This window comes from Protomyctophum bolini (genome assembly GCF_963924005.1).
Source record: "Protomyctophum bolini genome assembly, chromosome: 2".
In the NCBI taxonomy this organism is placed as follows: Eukaryota; Metazoa; Chordata; class Actinopteri; order Myctophiformes; family Myctophidae; genus Protomyctophum; species Protomyctophum bolini.
This window is the reverse complement of record NC_137863.1, coordinates 49317617-49337123: the sequence shown is the minus strand read 5'-3', so window position 1 is coordinate 49337123 and position 19507 is coordinate 49317617.

Below are 19507 nucleotides of genomic sequence, written 5' to 3'. Positions count from 1 at the left end.
GCCCCGCCCCTCTGTCTTCCTATTGGCTGGCCTTTACACAGCTCTAACTATTGTTTACAACATGCTACAGCCTCAAACTTTGGTACATGGACGTAGGCCATCAAGAGGAACAAGCTGTAATGGCTTAATTGCTTAAGCCCCGCCCCTCTGTATTCCTATTGGCTGGCCTTTGCACAGCTATAACTTTTGTTTGCAACATGCTACAGTCTTGAAACTTGCTCCATGGACTTGGACCACCAATAGGAGCACGCTGTAAATGTTTAATTGCTTAAGCCCCGCCCCTCTGTCTTCCTATTGGCTGGCCTTTACACAGCTCTAACTATTGTTTACAACATGCTACAGCCTCAAACTTTGGTACATGGACGTAGACCATCAAGAGGAACAAGCTGTAATGGCTTAATTGCTTAAGCCCCGCCCCTCTGTATTCCTATTGGCTGGCCTTTAAACAGCTATAACTTTTGTTTACAACATGCTACAGCCTCAAACTTTGGTACATGGACGTAGACCATCAAGAGGAACAAGCTGTAATGGCTTAATTGCTTAAGCCCCGCTTCTCTGTATTCCTATTGGCTGGCCTTTAAACAGCTATAACTTTTGTTTGCAACATGCTACAGTCTTGAAACTTGCTCCATGTTGACCACCTCTCACACACGCGCACACACAAACGCACATGCACGCACATGCACACAAACACACACATTGAAAGTCAATGGAGAATATCCGGGAAACACGTAACTTTGTCATTTCTCAACCGTCTCAGACGCGGGGCGGCTCGCCGAAACCGGGACGCCCCCCCCCTGAACGAAACCAAATGGACCCTTACAGCTCAGACATCTTAGCATGTTAGCATTAGCATGTTAGCATATTAGCATGATAGCATGTTAGTATTAGCATGTTAGCATATTAGCATGATAGCATTAGCATGCTAGCAATGCTAACATTCCCAATAAACTTAGACAAATGACCCCATTGAAAGTCAATGGAGAGACCTGGCTCACATGTAACACAATGGATCCTTCTGAGAGGCTAAATGTCATCAAATGGTGTTCCGTGGCTCAAATGCTGCACAGACTTGGCGAGCTTCAGGCACCCAGTAAAATTTCTTGAAATTTTGTTTCTAGTTATAATTAAGGTCTAAAAATCATGGCAAGAGAGAGAGAGAGAGAGAGAGAGAGAGAGAGAGAGAGAGAGAGAGAGAAAGCAGAGATGTCTGCTTTCACTGCTACACCAAAATAGTAAGTTCCACTAGCGGAGGCTAATTAGTAGCATGTCAATTAATGCCCAGTGCTGGCCTAGATGATATACACTGTAAATATGTCGGACATCTCTGCTTCCCGCGCTCACCAGCAGGACCCCCCCCGCCCACACACACCTCCTCCCCTTCTCACTTTCTCCAACATAAAGGCTATTGGCAAGCACTGTGCAGCCATTCGTGACCTATTAGAGTGTTGGATTGATTCTAGAACATGGCCGTAGCTTCCCATCGGTGGGGCCTTGCCCAGAGCAGGCCCTTTGACAGCTGGCAGTGTGGGCAGACCACGGCCAGGGAAGAATGATCAGCCTAAAGTGATGGGCATGAAGCCAGTAGACTGGAACCCGCCACCTATGCTTTCTATGGCATAGGATCCGCCGGGAGAAACTAGACGCAGCTGTGCGACATGAGACTAATTAATTAGAGCGACAGAGAGAGAGAGAGAGAGAGAGAGAGAGAGAGAGAGAGCAGTGTGTGTGTACGTGTGTGTGTCAATGTGCAGATGATCAGAAATCAGCAGATAGTGAGCGACGTTTGCACTACTGTATGCCGAATTGAAGTGGACTCGGCCCCAGACAATTTTTCCCTGGAAAAAAAATCGGGTTTCCGAGGCTATGAAGCCAGGGACCACGCGCGCGCACGGACGCACACACGCACACACGCTTGCTTGCTTGCTTATCGAAAATCCAACTCTTCAAATGTAGCCCAATTAACCTGCAGCGAAATAATTTACTGTGAGCAAAATGCGAATCAACTTGGCCCAGCAAAGTAACAGCTGTGGCCGGGTGGAAACCCCCTCATCCCGTTATAATGGTACTGTCTGTATCTTCTACCAGCACCAGCAGCAGCATCGGGGAAAGACGGGGGAAGTCAGGCTGGATAAGGCTGGGACCGAGGGAGCCTGGGAGGTTACTAGTACATTGTTGTTTACGCTCCGGACCCATGCAGTTTGTTTAATAATATACAGTCACACCACAATGCACACTGCTGTCTCTAAGCTAACAGGCTGGTTACAGAACTTCACTTCATCTAAGCCTGTAATCCAAGTTATTTTGTTATCGAAAACGTGAACAAACCCTGACACCAGTGCTGCAAAAACAGACAGATCTACAAGCTCTCAACGCGTCGCCAATGCGACTTGGAGCTTGTGAATCTGCCTTTTCTGCAACCCGCTGTACGCTGTAATCACATTGCACGAATATAAATATCGTCCATCTGCTATTTTGGGCCAGACGATGGGCGATAGGAGAATATTGGCATATCGCCCAACCTTAGTATCTATGTCCTTTCCGGCTCTGGAGCTTATACAGTATGTGCTCAAGGGAGGGAAAAACGTTTTCCTTGATGAGCGTGTGTCACAGAGCACATGTCCCCGGAAAAGATCTGCTGTGATTGGCCAGTAATCACTTGAGTAGCAGTGTGACGTAGCGTGCCTTCCGCCCCTCCTTCAACACACATGGGTCCAACGAACTGCAGTGGCCAATGAGGCATCTATTTTTTGAATATTTATGTTGCTTGCCGTATCGGACGACAGATTTTAAAGCTTGAAATTGAAACGTGTGCACGTTGGAATATGAAAACGGACCCAGAAATTGAGCCAACATGTTCCAAATCCACTCTCAGATTTAAGTATTGAGGATTTGTCCCCGCACACACACGCACACACAGTCACACACACACGCTTGCACGCACATGTGACATGCACGCACACACATGAAGACAGAGCGAGCATCTCTCTATCAGACGGATGAAAGCTACCCATCAAAGCCGGGCCCAGGAGGAGTTCAGCCTGTCTACTTATTCAAGTGAACCCGGTGCCAGAGTCCAATCCCCTCCGCCATGCTTGTTAAAAAGACAATTTTGTCATTTCCAATCCCAATTTGTCACTGTCGCTTTGCTCAGAGTCCCTACCGTGTCACATGGGGGGGACGACAAATAAATAAACAAACATATAAATACATACAGTACAACAAAGCTGAAGGCACAATAAAATAAGATGAAATAAAAAGCCTCACACACGTCTGTGTATGTGCGAAGCATGTGACGCATGTAAGGATTTAATGGCTCGTTTGCACTGAGACTGACAGGATAAACTGTTAGCTTTGGCGTACAGCGAGGTTGCTGTTAAAACAAGCATGTCAACTAAAGGGGAAAACAGTGCAAATATGCTGCGTAGGCGATATAGCACACTCTTTCTCAACATGGGTTCCGGTGTCAGCCAGGGGTCATTGAGAGGGTTACAAGGGGGTCCCCAGCTAAACCATTGACAGTTAGGAACCAAATGAACCCTTACAGGGTCTGCAACTCCGAGTTCAATTAACAGAGGATTTTACTGTGTACGTACAGTAGATTGGGGACAGGGTTGCCACCTTTGAGATCTTGAAATAAGGGACACTCTTTACGCCTGCGACGCCTTGCGGCGCAGGCGTGTGCGGCAAGGCCGGCAATAAATTGAAGCAATAAGTTGAAGCAATATGTCGATGCAATAAGTCGAAGCAATAAGTTGAAGTTTCCCTTCAACTTATTGTTTATATGCTATCCACAACTTTTGAAGTAGAACTTTGTTTTCCAAATGAGCATAACAACATCAGCAGCCCATTATAAAATATATGCCAGCGACCCCCATAAGAGAAGATTTTTTACACAGTGATTCTCAACCCATTTAATTTCAAGTACCAGTTTGACATGCATTAGTATACAGACCCCCATTTAATGGCATTTCTATCTCTGGGACCCCCAATTCATATTGTAAAATCAATGTTAATTTAACTCTGATGGTCCATTTGGTTCCATTTGTACACTCTCAGAGTTACAGACCCATAAGGGTCCATTTGGTTCCAAACTATAATTTAGCTGGGGACCCCCTGGAACTCCCTCAAGGACCCCTGGGGGTCCCCGGACCTCACTTTGGGAACCACTGGTTTAGGCTACTTTAGGTAGTGTGTGCCTCCCGCTAGAACAATTGTGCTGATTTTAATATTTCCTGTGTTTTGTTTTGTTCATTATTGTTAAATTCAGTATTGACTGAAGGGGCTATTTAGGAAAATAAGGAACAAACTGCGTTCCTTATTGGTTCAATAAGGGACGCATCATTTAAATCTCAAATAAGGGACGATTCTGTATTTTAAGGGACGGTTGGCAACCCTAGGGGTCCCAGAGCAAGAGTTGAGAATCACAGGAAATCACAGGAAATCATAGAGGTAAAAGGTAAAAAGATAAACAGTGAGGGGAAAAAGGGGTGAAAGAACAAGTTGCGTCAAAAGTTATGGCGGGAAATTAAGTCTAAATCAATAGATTAGGATTGATCGAAGACATTTGCGGTTAAATCGGCCCAACGACACAATGAGGTCATGAGACATACAGTAGGCTGTTTTCAAAACCAGACAGTTTCATTATGACCCATGTAGAGTCATTTAAATTTTATTTAACAGGGAGGGTGAACATTTATTTGTTTTGCCACAGGGTAAAGCTGTTCTACCAGACACTACTCCAGCAACTTCACATACAGGTATACTGTAACATTTTGCATTTCAGTGAACAACCCTTCAATCAGCCAATTAATTTGAAGCAGGCCCTTTCAACTCCTCCAACCACGAGGTTGTATTCCTCCAGTAATTGCTCCAAAAACATCAATTCAGTCTCCACCACAACATCTAATCCTCTATTCTAACCACCCGTAATAAAAACCAGCCCACACGTTTCATTCATTTGAATTAATCAATACCAGTGTGGCTTAATGAGGACCTAGAGTCCTTATCTATTATGATGCCAAACTTCCAGTGCTCGGCAGCAACATAGCTGGCCTCCCTCTCTCTCATTATTGTTGTGGACCTCACCTTTGGATATTGTTAATCCAAAGCCCTTAATTGTGTTGTATTGGCAAGTCAATAATATGCAGTGAAGCGTGGCCAGAGAGAGGAAAATGTGCACTGACACAAGGAACCGTCTAAAGAATGAGCGTTGCCTTGCATTAGGCTGCCGTGTTTACTTATGGGTCATAATGAGAGGTGACATATTGTCAGGGCCTATAACTAAAGCCAGTCTCCTAATTACGCTAATTGCTAATTTTCCACCACACCCCCTGCTGTCTCATGCCAGTGACTGCTGCTTCCACTCTGGGCTCTGAATCATACACCCACAGAGCAAGATGAGCCTCCAGCCCATCTCTATCGCTTTCTATGGGCCTTTCCCAGGAACCACCCCGCCCAAATCCTCTCATTTTCCACTTCCATCTTGCACTGCAGTCTCTCTCTCTCTCTCTCTCTCTCTCTCTCTCTCTCTCTCTCTCTCTCTCTCTCTCTCTCTCTCTCTCTACCCATCTCTTTGCCTGTTGGCTTGGCCCCTGTGCATGTGCAAGCAAGGGTGGGTATACATGCCAGACGTTGGCATGCCAAGGCACAGGCATGCATGCGTGTGCCTGTTCTGCCAGCCTGACAATTACTAAGTCGCTCCTCTCACGGGTGGCTGCGGCACTGAATCTCTGGCTTTGGTGAAGAGAAAAGGACGAAAAGAGAGAGAGGGGGGACACGAAACAGTGAAAGAAAATAGGAGAGAAAATAGGAGAGTGAGAATATGAATGAGAGGGTGTCACTGTAATCTGGAGGGAAATGCTTGGCAAGGAGCCAAACCCCGAAGCTGGCCCTAACTACTGTCAATGTTTCTGTGCGTGCACTGGTCTGTGGTATATTTTATGCAAGTGTGTCCATCCATGTATTTGTATAAATCTTAGTCTCTTTGTGTGTGTGTGTGTGTGTGTGTGTGCTCCAGATAAGTGACAGCCAGGGTAGTTGACAGCTGACAGTGCACATGGGCCCAAGGAAAGAAGGAAAGTGCTGGCATCAGATCTGCCAACTCAAGGTCGTGACTGACTGTGCCCTTAACTCTGTGCCCAGTCCTCCATCCGCTACTATCACGCAAGAGCCCAGTCAGCGTCTGTGATGGACGAGGCACCATGCGTCATCAGTCAGTCAGCCAGTCAGTCAGTCAGTCAGTCAGTCAGTCAGCCAGCCAGCCAGCCAGCCAGTCAGTCAGCCAGCCAGCCAGTCAGCCAGCCAGTCAGTCAGCCAGCCAGCCAGCCAGTCAGCCAGCCAGCCAGTCAGCCAGCCAGTCAGTCAGCCAGCCAGCCAGCCAGTCAGCCAGCCAGCCAGCCAGCCAGCAGTGGTGGAAGAAGTACTAGAGTAAAAGTAGCAATACCACAGTGTACAAAACAAATACATTATTAGAAGTTAAAGTCCTTCATTTAAAATGTTCTATAAGTGCAAAAGTGTCAGCCCGAGACATACCTGTTATGTGTAACTAACCACATCGGTCATCGGTTCTTTATGGGCCGTGAATAAAACAAAAAGAAACACTACCAGGGCTCCAGACTAACTTTTTCACAGGTAGCACTGGTGCCACCTACCTTTTCAGTTGGTAGCGCCACCACAAATTAGGTAGCACCAACTTGTTTTTGTATAGCGCCGCAGCGCTGTATTAATACATGACCTTATCACCAAGGCTAGCAAAGGTTCTCTTGGCTGAAGCATAAATGCCTTAAATTAAGCACATAACATGTTATATTTCTCACTCGCACATTCTATAGGAAATTATTATAATGTATTAACCTATAGTGCATTTTTCCATATCGTTATTATCATTTGGCTACTGTATATGAAACAGAAATGAGACACACCCCTTACCTTCTGCATGGGCATGTTCAACCTAATGGCCAATAAGGATATTTAACACTGAGGTGCCCTCTGCCCACTCTTCCTGCACCCTTTTGCAATGTGAAATGCCACCGAATTCATAATCCTTGCCCACTTGCCTCCTGTCTTTTCTTTATATGGAATGAACATGTGAAAGCTGATGTGCTTTTATTGTGAAGGGGAACGTTTCTAAACGTCTCAGCCTGCATATTGCCATGTGCTGATCTACAAGCTCACAATGTGTGGTGGATGCGATGCGTTGTGAGCTTGTAAATATGCTATTTTCAGCATGCAACACCACGTCGTACGACGAAGAATATACCAGGTTTCACGTGGGAGATGTATTTTGTTCGAGGCGATCATGTATGTAGCCTGGCTTGCATACAGTCTATGGCCTGCACACAGCGCTACTCGACGCAAAATAACAAGCTATTGGAAGCTATTTTTCAACAAGTTTACCGTGTTTGGGGTCGGGGACGAGTCACAGTCCCCCATATGTTGTGTCTGCTGTCAGAGAGAGAGAGGGAGCGAGAAAGAGAGAGAGGAGGCGCGGAATTACTCTATGCCTCCTTGGACTCAACGTGCCCCAAAAATCAGTAAATCTATTTACATTGAAGCGGACAGACCGAGACAGACCTTTCACATCTGGTTCATTTCCGGTTGAATCTGTCTCCTAGCAACCTAGAGCCATTCATACTGTATGTTGGCGAAGAGCGCAATTTAACGTAATCAATGAAAAGCCTGAATTGACGAGCTATATATGTCAATGGCAGTTATGTTAAACGTATGAGTCGAAAAATCTAACCACACATATTTCTTACGTCATCATTGAGAGCTAGTTATACATAATTACACCATGTAAATGATGTAATCTGGTCCCAGCAAATCAGGCACAATTTGCTGTTTTATTTGCATACACATCAAAAGTGGCAGGTTGGCTGGGACGGTGCATACGAGCCGGGCGAAACTATTACTTGCGCACTCTGCTCGCGCAAGTAATAATAATAATAATAATATAATCCATGATTGTTTTGAAAACAGCAGATCAACGCAACGCGTTGTGAGCTTGTAGATCGGCTATTTTCAAAAAGCCTATTAGTCGCTTCTTTTTGGCTTGTTTTCATAGACCTGAATGCTTATTTCTCTCACAAATTGGCAACTCTCACACATGCCGTAAAGTAAACTGACAGGTCTGCTGCTCTGAGCGCGCTCTTCTCGTTGCGAAGAAAACAAAGCAGAACAGGACAGAGTTGTCAAATAAATCACGCCGTCATTCATACTGTATTTATCCCCTGACCCGCCATTAAAATACGGAACAACGTGCGTCCCGTATCAGTTCATTATGGGACTCGTGACAGGCTGCAGACCATATAGTATAAGTTGGGACATATACAGTACGTAGCCGATAGCATAGCCGATAGCGCCGCTGCACCTTCAGTGTTGTTTACAAAATAAAGTATTTTTTTGTACTTTGATGCAAATTCTAAACTTTGGATGCAGGCAGCTGCAGAAGTTGTGTTGCTTAAAGGAATGCATACTTGCGTTCTCCTCAACTGCTGCACAGCAACAACAAAAATATCGATCGACACGTCGATTTGCGGCCTCGATTTATCGATTTGCCAAATATAAGTCGTTTGACATCCCTAGTAGATGGAAGCATTAATAGTGTGCATTATTAGTGCTCTAAGGTAATTACACATCTGGGCGGACAATAAGTTCCAGAAGGCTTCATTCTGAGACCTCTACAAATGTACATTTACTGTATCAGGGGAGTATGGTAATGGTAATGGTCTGCTAAAACACTGAGTAAATTCATTGAACAAATCAATTAAATGACTGGATGTGCCAGAAGGTTCTTCAATTAAACAAAGGCAAAACTGAAGTCATTGTTTTCGGTGCCAAGGGAAGAATGATTAAAAGTGCTTATAGCTTCAATCAGTAATGTTAAAAAACACAACCCAAGCCAGAAATCTTGGTGTAGTCTCAGACCTGAATTTCATCAGCCACATTAACACAATTACAAAATCCCCCGACTGTCACCTTAAGCATATTAATAACAATTAAAATACTTGACTCAGCACAAATTCTATTGAGCTTCAGTAGACTTAACTATTGTAATGGTAACTTACAGGCCTCACTAAAAAAAATCAACTGCAGTTGATTCTGAATGCTGCTATTCAAGTCCTTACTAAAGTTGATCATATCACTCTAGTTCTTACATCTTTACACTGAAATGAAGAATATTATTTTAAAATACTGCTGTTGGTTTATAAAGCACTGAATGGTGTAGAACTTCAGTTGTATACGGCACAAAGAAATGCCTTTCCTTTTGCCACCACCCTTTACCGTTATAAAATATAATAATTTATTCTGCACTGTACTCTTATTGTCTCCACCATGCAGGCCGAAGGCATGGGGAGAGAGTATGTTTTGCACTCCGTCCGTGTGTGCGTGTGTGTGTGTGTCCGTCCGTACCAGCTAATCTCCGGCACCGATCCATGCCAAACTTTGCACAAACACACTCCCTGGATGCCATCGACGAACCTCTGCCCCAAATATTCCTCAACAGCCTGTTATAGCACCACCATGAGGCCGATTTAGGCAAAACACATTTCTGTAGATAACTCATACACATTTTATCCATACTGTACATCACACAATTCGGTATACACTATCTCCATAGTCATGTGATCAACGCCATACATTTGGCTTCCAAAGCTCACATGATTTCCATTTCCATTTCTAACAAAATGCCACAAATCACAAACACAGTGTGTAATTTCCGTGAAATTATACATGCACATTTCCACTAGGCGGAATAGTGGCGCTATAACAGGGCAATTCCTGTTTTTACCTTATAACTGCATCGATCTGTATACAACTTATGTATGCGCACTCCGGCCATGGAAAAACATTGTCCCTGCATCCCTCCACATCTGCCAATTATAGCGCCACCATGAGGCCGATTTCTGCAAAACACATTGTTTATGGTAGTCGCACAGATTTCATCCAAATCTCAGAGATGGTATGAGTGATCTGACTTTGCATTTCCTCAACAAAATGAAGAAAATTGTTGCAAAAAACAAGAAAAACATGTTTATATCACTCCTAAACCTTTTGCCAAACATCACACACACACTCCTATCTTCCTGGTGGAGACCTGTGTCCAGAAGGGAACTTTTTATTTTCTAGTAAAACACAATACAAAATACACAGTGGTTTGCATAACGCCTAAAATAAATGTAAAGTGGGAACAGACTTAATTCAGGTTTTCCAAGCATGCGATTTATTCACAGTCAAAAGGAAGCACATGTATATATTGAACCTGTAGTATATTATATATTCAACACAGCGTGGTGTTCAATTAGCAGAGATTGTAGGATATTACAGAAGGTCTAAAAACTGATGAATGATGGACAACGCCTTCAGAAGGGAAACAAGAATACAAACCCCATATGTTTGTTTACTGTAGCTCTCTTCATGTTTATTTCAAAACATCCTGTTAATGTTTTGTGTTCATTATTGAAATAATCCCATAATCTCTCTCATAATCCCTATCCCTCTGCCTCTCTTTACTTCTCTCCCACACCCATCTCTCCTTTTTCATGTCCTCTCACTTTGATGCCGCTTGGGATGTTTTGCTGATAATCATGTTACATACAGTCTCTAATCCCTTAATATATGCAATCTTCTAAATATTTCATGAGGACTTCAGAGGCGATTGTGCCCCATGTTTATTTTATTTCCTCTCTTTTTATCGCCGCATGCATGAATCAAAAGCTCTGAGTCGACATCTCAGACAATATCAGATCTCAAAGTGCTAGAACAATAATGTAAAGGACAACAAGGCAACTATTGTGCAAAGCTTTGTCTCTGTTGCCTACTGGGGCATTTTCCACCAGCTCAATCTAAAAGCATCATCTGCACCAGAGCTTGTAGCCCTTTGGGGACGAACAACCACAGCCAATAATAGACAAAGAAGGCCTGTTTATTGTGCTCATTCATGCACACTAAGGAATAACAACGGAGGCCATGAATGAATTTTGACTGGCTGAAAATAAAAAGTGGGAACACCTTGACACGTATTATTTGACCACTTCATGGCCAGTGGTAAAGTACATTTACTTAAATACTGTACTTGTTGAGGTATTTGTTGAGGTATTTGTACTTGAGCATTCCCAATTTCCAATACATGTTGTACTACTACTACTACTACTGCTCCACTACATCTCAGATCCAAATATTGTACTTTTCCTCCACTACATTTATTTTAAAACTTTAGTTACTGTTACTTTTTATTTATTTAGTATTATTATACAAAACATACATTAACCACTTCAGCCCTTATATGGCCATTTGAAAAAAAGCTATGTGAGCTTGTAGATCTGCTGTCTTCAGCTTCTTTATAGATTTGAAAACTTGTGAAAGACATGTCTGTATAATGAGTATACTTCTGATACTTTAAGTACATTTTCATACCAATTATGTTGTACTTTTACATTTTGAATCCCAGGACTTTTACTTGTAAACAGAGCATTTCTGCGCTGCAGTAATGATGATACTTTTACTTAAGTAAAACATTTGAGTACTTTTTCCACCACTATTTATCACCAGTCTCAGACACGGCCCATTTCTCCCTCTTATCTCTCACTCCATTAATCTCCAGCTCTCCTTCTGTCCCTCCCTCCGTACGTCCCTCTCCACTGTGTCCCCCTCCTCTTCTTCTGTCCCTCCCTCCAACCGTCCCTCTCCACTGTGTCCCCCTCCTCTCCTTCTGTCCCTCCCTCCGTCCGTCCCTCTCCACTGTGTCCCCCTCCTCTTCTTCTGTCCCTCCCTCCATCCGTCCCTCTCCACTGTGTCCCCCTCCTCTGCTCCTGTCCCTCCCTCCATCCGTCCCTCTCCACTGTGTCCCCCTCCTCTTCTTCTGTCCCTCCCTCCAACCGTCCCTCTCCACTGTGTCCCCCTCCTCTGCTCCTGTCCCTCCCTCCATCCGTCCCTCTCCACTGTGTCCCCCTCCTCTGCTCCTGTCCCTCCCTCCATCCGTCCCTCTCCACTGTGTCCCCCTCCTCTTCTTCTGTCCCTCCCTCCATCCGTCCCTCTACACTGTGTCCCCCTCCTCTTCTTCTGTCCCTCCCTCCAACCGTCCCTCTCCACTGTGTCCCCCTCCTCTGCTCCTGTCCCTCCCTCCGTACGTCCCTCTCCACTGTGTCCCCCTCCTCTGCTCCTGTCCCTCCCTCCAACCGTCCCTCTCCACTGTGTCCCCCTCCTCTCCTTCTGTCCCTCCCTCCGTACGTCCCTCTCCACTGTGTCCCCCTCCTCTTCTTCCTCACAGTGCAGTTCGTTTTCTCTGTGTCAGGCTCACAGCTGGAATGCTTTCATGACGGTGGCCATACATCCCAGGCCTCTGTGTAGCGCAGCGCACTCAGCCATAAGATTCCCATTAGGCCAGGACCGTGGTCAGACAGGGGCAGACCCGCCCGCATATTTCTTCTTACCACCCTCGACCCGTTATTGATTAATGTGTGTGTATAGCGTGTGTGTGCGTGTCTGAGAGAGAGGGTGTGTGTGTGTGTGTGTGTGAAGACCTCCCTGAATGTCTCACTCGATGAGTCTTGGACTCAACAGTGCCCCAGCCGAGGCCATCCCATCACACACACACACACACACACACACACACGTTCCTGCCTGCTCATCGAGCCATCCACATAAGGCATGCTAAGAGCAAAGATGATTGGAAATCAGGGGAAGGATTATTCAGCCAACATGTGTATCTCAAAACACAAAAACTCCAAAAAGTATAAAGCACTGTTCAATAACACTTTCTATGAAGCCAGTGTCTATAATGCATTATAAACACAGTTTTAATACATTATAATCTGCTCATAACATTGCTTAATTATACTTAGAAGTAATATTAATAATGCCTTATAACAATAATAAAACATTATGACATTATGAGTCATTCTAAAACGCCAGTGCTCACATTCTGGGGTGAACATTTGGCAAAAATAGCAAATCTTCAAACTCAACATCTCACGCTGCAACTACTTCCATGCAGCTACAGGTCTGTGTGTACAGGGGGAAAAGAGATTACCAATAATAGTATTACTATAACAGCTGCCTATCCATAATGTGCTGATGATTGAACAAGAAAATTAAAAAATAAGTTTGCCTGCCAAAGGTTCACTGTACAGTATGTGCAGTAAACTTCTGATATAGGCAAACTTGTTGGTAAAAAAAAGGACAATGTTAAGGCTTTGAAGGCGCATTTATATGAGATTGTTTTCCTTCAACCGTTGCATTATAAAGTCCTTAGAGTTGAGAGAGTGTATGCATAGGGATGCCACAAAGTGACCATTTGCCCAATCGAATAATCTACAGTTCTGGCGATTAATAATCGATTAATCGACCCCCCCCCCCAAAAAAAGAAAGAAAAAGAAAACGTTCTTTTTTTTTAATCAATATCAGATAAAACTTTTAAGATTTTATATTATGCACATGCCATGGTCACATAACCATTATATGTTGAGTGCATGCTTTGATGGTTACAGTTTTATAATCAGTTTTGATGAGTAAACCTTTGTGGAGATCTTCTCAGTGCCATTCAGGATGGAAAATTAAATCCATTTGGATTTGGGGAGAAGTAGTTTCATAAGGGGCTGGTATGTATTACTTGATATAAAGAGAACATGTTCAGTTCACTAGTCTACACTCTACTCTACACCTGCCTTCATTTCATCTGATTGTCTGTCTGGCAGGCACTTAACAAGCGATCGTTAACTGTCTGTTAGAGAGAGGAGCAGAGAAGAGTGGCTTTGCTCAACTTGATTTATACTTATATTCTCCACTCTGATGAAGGTACATGTTCGATATATCATGCAGCCTTACTTATTAGCCTATATTTTAACTATAAAAAATGAAATATTAAATTTTTGGGGACGGCAACAAATAATCGGAAAATCGATTAATCGGCGGCATCCCTACGCAATGTACCCAGAAAATACAACAAACTACCACTCCTGATTTTCTACAGTACCTTCCATCCGCTGGTCTGGCTGAGGCTCTCTGTCAGGGCTCTCCCTGATGTGGCTTTGAATTTTGAACAGCAGAGAGAATTATTGATGTTGTGAATGCAGATGGAGCAAGCGGAGGAGTTGGAATAGGAATAAGTGTGACAGCAGGCAGAACTGACACTGGAAAATAATTAGACATGAAAGTTGAAATTGGAAAAGGAAAAATAATTGACAAGAGGTTGAAATAAGCAAATAGAAGGGGCTAAATTGGACTTAGAGAGACCACGTTTATTTGGTAAAGAACATACAGTAGGACCATCCTGGGGGGATGTGTGCTATGGCTGTTGGTAAAGACCACAGGGCCGTGCTGGGGGGATGTGTGCTATGGCTGTTGGTAAAGAACATACACTATAGAGCCATGCTGGGGGGATGTGTGCTATATGGCTGTTCCGAAGGCCATTTTCTTTCGGAGCAGAGAGTTGTTCATGCTGTCCGTGACTCTGAAAATGTTTGTCATTTCTGCCATAAAGAAGGTAATTGGAAAAAAAGACTGCACTGTGCTGAAGTTGTGGTACAACTACAATAGGGCGCGTGCATGTGAAGCCAGCAGCAAAAGCTGCAACCAATTACCAATGTAGTTACTGTATTGCTGACCAGCCACTAAGGAAATCGGGACTTCCTGAAAGTTCATATAATGGCCTGTTCTGCTTCCAGTCACTAGTTTAAAGTATCATTTCTCATGTCATAATATTCTTTTTGGAAAATGATGGTCCCATTTATTTAAAAAATGACCATAAAGTCGCGTATGTTCTGAGGGGCGTGGCTACCGTTACAGTCTATGAACGGAAGCCACCCCCCGTTCAGTCAAAATAAAAACCAACGAAGAGTAAGGGGGAAGTCCCGCCTCGTTGTCTGGGCCAGCCAATGGCCAGCTGGGCCCAAACGGAGCCAACCAATGGCCAGCTGGGCCCAAACGGATCTAGAAATATGGCGACTTACAGTGCAAGGAATTACAGGCTTCATTTTACGTCCATGTTAGACCCGGGGAACGCTTGTCTACAGTGGCCTGCCTACAGTGGCAAATAATTGACATAATTGTTGTAATTTCAAACAAGATTTAAAGTTAATAAGTTAATTGAAGTGGTTATTTCTCGTTTGGGCAAAGTATTTGTTCACGTTTAGCTGAAAATAGTCCCTGGAGTAAAGATTGCTTTATAGGAACTTAACGTTGAAGTTAAACATGCATTGATGTTATTGACTCAAAATCCCCAAATAAAGCCATTAAAAAGGAATATGGTCTTTTTATGTGCATTATACATTATGGTAAAAGCCGTGCATGGATAATATAAAACGGCATCTGAGGTTGTGTTGAGTTCGCAAAACATGTACAGTAAAATGAAAATCCGATTTGAAAAGGAGATAATCAAGGAGATGATCAGTACATGCATTTAAAGAGGTAGACATAATAAGCCCTGCATTTATCTCACTTTCACACTGGAGCAGACTACTGGGACATGAAAGGAGTCTGCAGTAAAGACATGCTGCACAAGCTGTTTTACAGGATATGAGGCTAAGAATACAGATCACACAGAGTCATTTCAACATGATAGCAGCGCTACCGCACCTCCTTATCATCTCAAGAGAAAGAGAGGGGCCTTTCCCAAGTGAAACGGTTGCTTGTGCCTTTGCATGCATGCACGCACACGCACACACACACACACACACACACACACACACACACACACACACACACACACACACCAAAAAGTATCTACAAAAAACAATTTCAAATGCTAAAAGCCATTTGAATAGCACGACAGCCTTTCCAAAACCCTAAAAATAATTATATTGACGAATAGTCTCTAAAACTATCTGGGGAGTCAATGAGATGCATGGAGGCCAAGCACAGCCGTGTGGCGGGCTACACAACTCACTGGTTTCTCCTGGATTAACAGCACATGCGTTCTCATAAATACGCACCGTAGATCACGCCCTCGAACTAAACTCTGGCAGTGAGGGTCATTATCGCACCCATTTGTTTTCTGTGCCAACCCTCTCCTTGATGAGGGGAAGCAGAGCTGACAGTTTATGAGGCGAGAAGTTGAAATAAATTGCCTCAGTATCAGATAAAACATATTTTTTGCTGTCCGTGCCGAGCAGTCAGACAAATAGGACAACATGGTGCCGGTTTACGCCCTTTTAGGTTTATATCCCCAGAGACACATACTTACTTTCTCTCTGGCACGGTGTGTGTGTGTGTGTGTATGTGTGTGTTTCACAACAGAGAATAGACCATTGGACATCTGGTCATTCATTACGTATGTAGCAGTACACACAACACAACATAGCCTCTGGCCCCTGGATTAGAGAGAGAGAGAGAGAGAGAGAGCGAGCGAGAGCGAGAGAAAGGATAGACTACGTGATACACTGTTATATTCTCACTAAAATACACCAGTGTTCATTTTATACCCGAGTGTGTAAATGGAGCCAAATCTATGTTACGGGTAAATGTTTTCTCCATTGTACACTGGATATTTTACACAACTTTCCGCTGTCAGTTCCTTACAAGCGAGACAAGGATGTTGCACTCCTGACATGGGCGGCCACAGCTGAGTGGGTAGAGAGGCTATCTGGGAATCATAAGGTCACCAGTTTGAACCTTTTGCTCGCCCGACTATGTCAAAGTGTCCCTTGGCTTAAACCCTAACTGCTCGCCGGGGCACTGTAATAAGTGTACACTGCATGCTCCTAATACTGGTTGATGATTTAACGATGGTTAAATATAGGGGATGCATTTCACTTACAGAATGTGCAAATGTAATTTTCACTGAGTGAAAACCAAATTCCCAACTGTAAACTGACTAACTAGGAAGTCTTAGCCCGGATATCCACTGGCTACAACGGAAGCCCGGAAAAATCACCCCTTGCCCCGAGAGTCTAAATCGTCATCAAACGATAACCGACGGGTTCCAAGATTGCCTACACACCCGGAGTATCGGTAAACCTTACAGGCTTCTCGCACACTCGTTGCCCACTGGCACAGTGAGGGTCATTTCTGCTGCATGCCTGGCCACATTTTCTCCGGCAGACACTGTCCCATCGGATGACTGACAGGCTCATTACCCTATCCCCATTACGATATTGCCTACTGTATATTGCCTAATCAATATACTGTATGCATTGTGTACACCCCCACCACCATCCTGAGGAAGAACAGGCAATCTTTCGCATGAAAATGACCAGGCCACTGCTGGAATGATTATGAAGAGAGTGGAGAGAAGAGCGTCTGCTTTCAATATGAGGCCGAGGGGAGCGTTGGGGTTTGGTGACTGATCAATATCAATGACGCCAGGAGCTCTGAGAGACTCGGCCTTATCTGTCCACTCTAATGCTTCATTTATAGGCCGTGCCTTCAAGAATGGAAGATCTACATTCTTGCGTCGCATCGCATCACGCCACGTTTTGAGCTTGTAGATCGGCTCATTTCAGCATGGGAGAGTACAGTATGTCAGAATTAAGGTGCAGTGCACGCACCCCAACATCAGCATGCTGCTAACGTCAGAATTAAGCTGGACTATTCGTGCAACCTGTACTGTGCACACAAGTGCGATAATAAGTAATGGCATGGAATGGACAGTCAAAGGAGAGCCAAGTTTTTCTTCAGTTGGTTTGCCATCATTATGAGTGACAGGTGCACGGATAGAAAGTCCTATTAAAAGATGGTCTACTGCATATATCTACTGGTGGTGTTATGTATGTCCATAATACATCCCTGACATAACAGGATCTCTGAATACAGCATGGCCTTGAAATGATCTCTGTCTTTTACCACAAACACACTGACATGGCATGTGCCTTGCTGTGGTAATAATACATTTAATAAACCATAATTCCTTTGATCACGTTGATACTTGACAACGCACAAATGTGTGATCAACAAAGTATCATTGCCTCTTGCTGGACTTTACCCTAGAGTACCGTATGTCAACACAACTCATTGAATTAGCATCAGCTGTGACTAAGTCGGTTTTGGTTTATTTCCAAAAAATAGGGCGGAGGATAGTCAGTGTGATGATATAACTGAACAATGATTAATAATAAAACTGTTATAATAAGATTTAATTTCATATCACACACCCTATCCACTCCTGTAACGTTCACCAGCATATAGGGTTGCCACCTTTGAGATCTTGAAATAAGGAACACTTATACGACCACGCGGCGAAGCAGCGCCGTTATCGGGTTATCCGATCACATCAACTAACTGGCCTTGGAACACCTCGGGATCCCCCAGGAGGACGTTGCTAATGTTGTCCTGGTGAGGGAAGTCTGGGGCTCTCTGGTGGAGCTGTTTCCCCCGTGACCTGACTACGGATAAGCGGTTGAAGCTGGATGGATCAGGGACGGATTAACCCCCATGAGTGTAATGTGTTGGGGGGCCCATTACGTGCGTGCACATTTTTTGTGTTTTTTAATGTTTTTATCATCTTTTTGACCTAAATTGAACAAAATCAATGGCCAATTTCAGGGCCTCAAACCCAGTACCACACGATCCAGTTTCCTCAAAGGGCCCCTAACAGCCAAGGGCCCCTAGGCCCTGGTCCCACTGGCCCAAAAGCTAATTTGGCCCTGGGATGGATGGATGATTTCACATACCATATTAGCCTTTGGGGTCACTTGGTGGTCACTGTGGTCAGTAAGGAAGGGGTCGACCTACTACACTGGATTTATTAACGGTTATGAAGTAGCCTATTCTGTTTATAACAACGTTATTCGACGATGTTCTGATTCTGAATCTGAGTTCTTTAAATGGGCACAATATTTAATTAAATTGATCCATTTATATTAAATACATGTTTATTTATTAGACTTCATTAATAAACAATTAACCATAATAGTCTACTGAAATAGTTTGGCTATATGCCCACATCAGCAGCCATATTGGCTATTGCATGGGCAGGACAATAGACAGAATCGATCTCAGGGGCAGTTTGTGACACTTTGGGTGTTCTGTGATCATACTGTTGATCCCTGTAGCTGCTGTTTGCTATCAAACAGTTACCCATGCGCCACAGAAAACATACGCCGACATACTTTGCAATTTGCTCCATATTAATCTCCCGTGACGCTGTCAAGCCAGGGATTTGCCTCTTCCCTGCACTCACGTCTATATTTTTAAGGCGTTTTCTTTTTTGAGATGAACGCGGTGGAGAATCAGCTGTTGTAGAACTTCTAGTACTAGACATTTTAAACAGTGCGGTCTGGCCGGCCGGCGAGACAGGCACTGGATTCGCCACGGCGCAATTGAGAGCAACAGCAGAGCACACCGCACACAAGCAGACCGGCAGCCACGGGGAGGTTTTTCTTTATGCTCGTGGGAGGTCCTGCGTGACCAGGACAATTGTGCTGTCTTTAATATTTCCTGTTTTATTTTGTTCATTATTGTTAAATTCAGTGTTGACGTTGTGTGACAGATAGCGCAGGGGGCATTTAGGAAAATACGGAACAAACCGCGTTCCGTATTGATTCAATACGGGACGCATCATTTAATGCTC